Below are 6,000 nucleotides of genomic sequence, written 5' to 3'. Positions count from 1 at the left end.
AGAATTCAGCTTAATGTTTTATACATGTTACTTATTTTTCAAATAATCTTGGAAGCGTTTCATTAAATATTAATTTTCATGAAGACATCAAAGTCACCATCATTCTAACTCTAAGCTTTACATCCTATAAGAAAAGTTGAAATTGTAAAGTGTCATTATATAGCAACCAGAGCGGGAAATTCTTAAAAGCGAGATTAAATTAGAGAAGGCTCAGTTCCTCTCATCACAGTATTGCCGGCACCTTCAAGTTCTAGTTGCTGGTTGCCAAAGGCCGCTGGATAGGAACAGGAGGAGTTCAAAGAGTACCTCTTCTATCCTGATACTGCAAAGTCCATTTTTAGGTGGTACAGATTAGAAAATAAGGTTTCAAGTATCAGTTTGGGATTTTACCTCCCGTAGGAAGACTTTCTTAAGCCTCCAGAATTGGCTAGATGTCCCTTGCTGTAGTCAGGGCTGGCTTCATGGTCATGCCACCTGTGCGGTCCCACAAGGCCCCCTACTTAGAAAGGTTTTGCACTTGGTTTTATGCTTTGCTATCACTGCCTTAAAATTCTTAATCATTTTTGAACAAGGGGCCCACATTTTCATTTTGTACTGGGCCGCATGTGGGCCAAGCCTCATGGATAAGTAGGTCATAGCTGAGCTAGGTAGGGAGTGTTAAGTGAGGCTCAGGATGGACAAGGAAGAGCCAACTTCAATTATGTTTAACTGATCATACATGACGTTGGGTTATTTGATAGTTTTGTGATCATATTTGCATGAATTTCCTGCACATGCTTGGCTATGGCTTCATTTTATGATTCATTAAATTTAGTTCTATTTAAATTGCAGTTTCAAAATTTGTTTCACTGTGTTCTGATAGTTTTCCAAAACTCATAAATCTAAGCTTAGTGATATGGCATGTAATCCTTGGTAATACATTCTAACATGATGCGGTTCTTCTGATGAAATAGGGGAAATGCAATATCTAAATTGCCACATTCTTTTTCTTTTTTTTTTTTTGAGGAAATGTTCTTTGCCTCTGAAAAGCTGTTTTTCAAATCTGAAATCATGAGAACAATAATGGCATATCCAAAAGTCCTATAAAGGCTAGATAGGTCATACACATAAAGGAAATAGACCAGGTGTGAATGATAGGAACATGGCCAAATAGGTAATAGGCGTGTGATTTAAAGGGGCAGCTGCTTCCCAGCTCCAGCTCACTGATACGGGGAGTGTAAGTCTGCTGTCACTAGAACTTTCTTTTGCCCTCAAAGGAACTCCAGACGTAGGAATTTATGTGAAATTTCTTGGTTTTTAAAAATGTGGGCTCAAATAAAATGCCATGTGACCATTCTTAACGAATTAATTAATTAGTTTTTGGTTGTGTTGGGTCTTCGTTGCAGTGCGTGGGCTTCTCATTGCAGTGGTTTCTCTTGTGGAGCACAGGCTCTAGGCACGTGGGCTCAGTAGTTGTGGCTCATGGGCTCTAGAGCGCAGGCTCAGTAGTTGTGGCGCATGGGATGTTTCTCTGCGGCATGTGGGATCTTCCCGGACCAGGGCTCGAATCCATGTCCCCTGCATTGGCAGGCGGACTCTTAACCACTTTACAACCAGGGGAGCCCCCATGTGACCATTCTTGTAGAGGTAATTCTTAACATGATTCCCTCACTTTGTCCCAAATAGCTCTCCAATATTTTCCCTTTCTCTTACATGATAAGCATTTTAAGATAAAGAAAAAAATCTATAATTTCATTTTGAGGCTCTTTAGAGAGAATGTCTGTCACATTTAACACTTACGAAGAAATGTTAAATTTGAAATCTAATGACAGCAACACACCTGCTTAGCTAACCTCCTATCAGTGGGAAGGGCCAAAATGGTACAACTTCCGACATTTCTGTAACCTTTAGAAGCTTCTCCATCATGGCAATCGAAATTTAATGTAAGCCCCACAAGTCATCAAATTTTTTCTAGGAGCTACATTAAAAAAATAAAAAAGAGACAGGTAAAATTAATTAGAATATTTTATTAAATTCAATAAATCTAAAATATTACCATTACAACAGGTGATCAATATAAAAATGGCTCAAGAGGTATTTTACATTCTTTTCTTTTATACTAAGTCTTTGAAATCCAGTATGTATTTTATAGTTATAACACACTTACGTCTGGATCAGCCACATTTCAACTGCTCAATAGACACACGCGTCTAGTGGTTACTTTATTGGAAAGCTCAGGTTTGACGTGTCCTGCTGTGCTTACACGTCCAAAGTCACTCAGCTAGGAAGTTGGTAGATCCAATAGTTTTACTCAGTATTTTAGACTCTTTGCCTTTTTCAGTACATGGACCTGTCTCTAAGTGCAGAATCCTGACACCTAGCTTGGGCTTGGCATTTGTAGGGTTTGAGAAGATTCAGGCAGGGGAGTAATGGAAACAGAAAAATAAAAGACGAGACTAAATCTGATAATGCTGCAGGAGTAGCAGGGGTCACACTTAGAATTTCAAGGTGACAACTCCTCTTAGGTGCAGAAAGTGTGCTTCTTTCTCACCATGAGAGGTGCATGAGGCTGAACATGTGCAAGTAGCACTCGGGAAAACGGGCCTTGCTGAGACAGCGGGTATCATCAGCTCAGGTGGTTTGGATGTGAGGCAAGCAGAGCTTCTGCAGTGGGGCAGCTAAGCAAGAGGAGGAGGCACTTTCACTTCTGGTTGGGGAAACCAACTCATCTGGCCATTTGAGGATGACTGGGTGATTTACAATATCCAACTGGTGTGGGAAACTCAGGTGCTGCTGTTGGGATGAAGTGAAGGCAGTGGTCAGGAAACAGCAAGAGGAATTTATGTGGCCATCCTTGGTCCCAAGTGTCTGGGTAGAGTCTCTCTGGAGGGGTCCAGAGATAAGCCTGGGGTGTGGTGCTTCCTGAGTCCATTGGCCCCTTATGGCGGCAGGTGTTTCCTGACTGTACACCAACAGTCATAAGGGAAGTAGTTTTGAGCACACTTGTGGCTCATTAGTCCACGCTTTGTCTCAGAGGATGTAGAGTTTTTCTTTTTCCTAAAAAATTAGCATATGTTGACTTTCAACACATTTTTTTCGTTGTTGTTTTTCAGCATTTGCACAGAACTTTGCACTGGTTTCCATCAGTTGTGCTTTTGACTAGCTTGGTTCTTCATTCAGCCAACGTTAATGATTTTGCTGCAGATAAAAAACATAAGTATTTGGTTGAAAATTCTGTATTTTGGAGCTGGAATTCTCTGAACCATGATTGGATGGCTAAGTCTGTGTAGTTCCTTATACAGGATATACTTAGGGAATTAGAGGGTTTCGGGGTTTGGGTCAGGCTGAGGAACAACCTTAGGAATTCTGATCTGAGGATGAGTTGCTAGGGTGGCCATGTGAAATTACAGGGGTGCGGCCAGCATCATGACCTTGGAGAGAATTCAGGTTGCCTGAGTTCTTGGACTCATGTAATTTCTCTTGCTGGGAACTCACTTCCTTTCCTCCAATAATTTAAAAAATTCACAATTTTTCACAATTCTCCTTGAATCAACTCATTCATTTATTCGCTCATATATTTATTAAATACGTCCCTTCAGTGTACAAATGTCTATTGGGCACCAAGTACCAAGCACTGGGCCAGGTGCTGCGATTCAAAACTAAGAAGGCCTTTGTCTCCATCCTAAAGAAGCTCAACACCTGGTGAATTCTTCCCACATCAGCTCACTCAGACTGGTCCCCATCATCCATCCGGTCATTCCTCAGTATTCACGTCATTGGCTTCGAGTCCAATTTGTTGTTTTCATTCCTAGGATATTCTCTGAAGTGGCCCGCCTCCCCTGAGTGGCCGGACATTTTTATTAGCAATAATTATGCTTTCTTCCTTCTTTTTAAGTCTTCATAGGGCCTGATACTTTGTACAGAGTGGGGCCTGTACACATTGTTAATGAAGCCCTCATACACATCATTAACCTTCTTTCCAGGGTACATGAATGATGTCAGTTGATTATTATTTTTACACATCATTTCTAGTATTGCTAATAGCGATTCGAGGGTTGTTGGAGGTGTTGAACACCTCCACCTCCAACCTCCAGATCTCCTTGTCTGGAGGTCAACAGACGTGGAAAGGGTCACCCCAGCACAAACTCTGTAGTCAGTCTGTTGGCTAAACTGGCCTCTATTGTCTTTTTATAGACCAGATACCCTAAAGACACTGTCTTCTGAAAGTACCACGGTATGTTTGGCATTGCTTTTTAATGATGGGGGATTAAATTAAGGCTTTATCTATATGATTATTTTTTCCTGTGTGTTGCAACCAGTCAAAAAGTACAGCTTTAGGGAATTCCCCTAATGAAATGCACACAGGGTAACTTTCCTTCAAGCTGTCAGTGAAGAACACAGTGTTACTGGAGTGAATTTCAGTGACCTCTTCCTTTAGAAGGAGCCCATTGTCAGAACAAATTTTTATAAATAATACACTGTTTGCTTTGCAGTGCTGATAATTTCTTCCTGTCTTTCAGTCTGTCAAATTACCAGGAAACTTGTTGTTTCTTTGGACAAAGGTATTTGCAGAAGAGCTGATCAAACTCTTATTATTAATAATCTCATTATTGAGTCATCATCAATGCTTTTGTGCATTTGCTGCTACCAAATAGTACAGAATCTGAAAACTATGGAGGCACACAGGAACAAAGCAGCTTGTGAGCGCAGTGGCGGGCAGGCGGGGTGTGTTGCCTTGGTCACACTTGTGTTTGAGAGAATCGCTGCCTCATTCCTGCAGGACTGCAGCCCCTCTGGAAAAGGATCTCCTAAAGGATTGGTCATAGAGGGCTCTAAAGGTAGTCATGACTACGGGCTGCCATTGTTAATGAGATTTTTTATTTATTTGACAAGGGCACTGACATGTTCCTTGAAAAAAGGAGCAAGGAAAGCTCATTATACCCACAGGCAGAGGCTACAAGCAAAAGAGAAGAGATTTTGCCCTTTGCTTTGGTGGGAAGCAGGAGGAAGAGGGAAACCACGATGGGAAGCAGAGGAAGCTTTCCTCTCTCTATTCATAGTCATGGTGTTCAATCTCAGGATAATGGGTTCAGTTCACCAATTTCCACTCTCACACATGCCATCCGCTTTCCTTGTCTTGGGCCAGACGCCTCAGTGGCTAGACCATTCTGCCAAAGGGGCCGAAGCTGAATTGCTTTGGTAGGGAACAGTGAGCTTCACAGCTCACATCCTTTCCCAGGAGGCCCTGCCCAGGTGGAGCAAGCAGCCTTCGGTGGTCAGTTTCCCAAACAAAGCACAAGATATCCAGTTCAATTCAACTGTTAAGTAAACAGCCTATCATTATTTTAGCATAGGTATGTCCCACATATATTGTATGGAACATCCCTATACTAAAAAATGATTCGTTACTTTTTGGAAATTCAGTTGGACTGGATGTCCTGTATTTTTGTTTGCTAAATCTGACAACCCACTATAGGGCAGAATATGAGAGGTAGGGGCTTCAAAATGCTCCTCCTAATTTTATAAATTCGGAATTTTGGACTATCATACATATACTGCGATATATAAAACAGACAGAGAACAAGGACCTACTGTACAGCAGTATGGAGCTATATTCAATATCTTGTAATAATCTATAATGGAAAAGAATCAAAAAGAATATGCATATATACACACACATATATAAAAATTTGAACCACTCTGCTGTACAGCTGAAACGAACACAGCATTGTATCAACTATACTTAAAAAAGAAAAAAGAAAAAAAAAAATATTCTTCCTCTCCTCTAACAGATGGCCATGGATCCCCCGTCCCTGACCTCCGTCTTCACTGCACATTGCCTTAGAGCAGATAAGGTAAGCAGACCCCGTTGCTTCCAGAGAGCTTCTGGGAAAATGATCCTGACCTTCCTGGGCCTGCTCTAACTGCCTATCACCACGTCCACGTGAATGTGGGTATAAAGTTGCCCTGAGAAGGTGCCCTGTGTGGCTGGTCAGGTGTGTTTCAATGAGGAGGCAACAA

The sequence above is a fragment of the Neophocaena asiaeorientalis genome, unplaced genomic scaffold (genome assembly GCF_003031525.2).
Source record: "Neophocaena asiaeorientalis asiaeorientalis breed wild unplaced genomic scaffold, Neophocaena_asiaeorientalis_V1.1 scaffold271, whole genome shotgun sequence".
NCBI classification, from domain to species: Eukaryota; Metazoa; Chordata; class Mammalia; order Artiodactyla; family Phocoenidae; genus Neophocaena; species Neophocaena asiaeorientalis.
Note: the sequence above shows the minus strand (reverse complement) of the source record.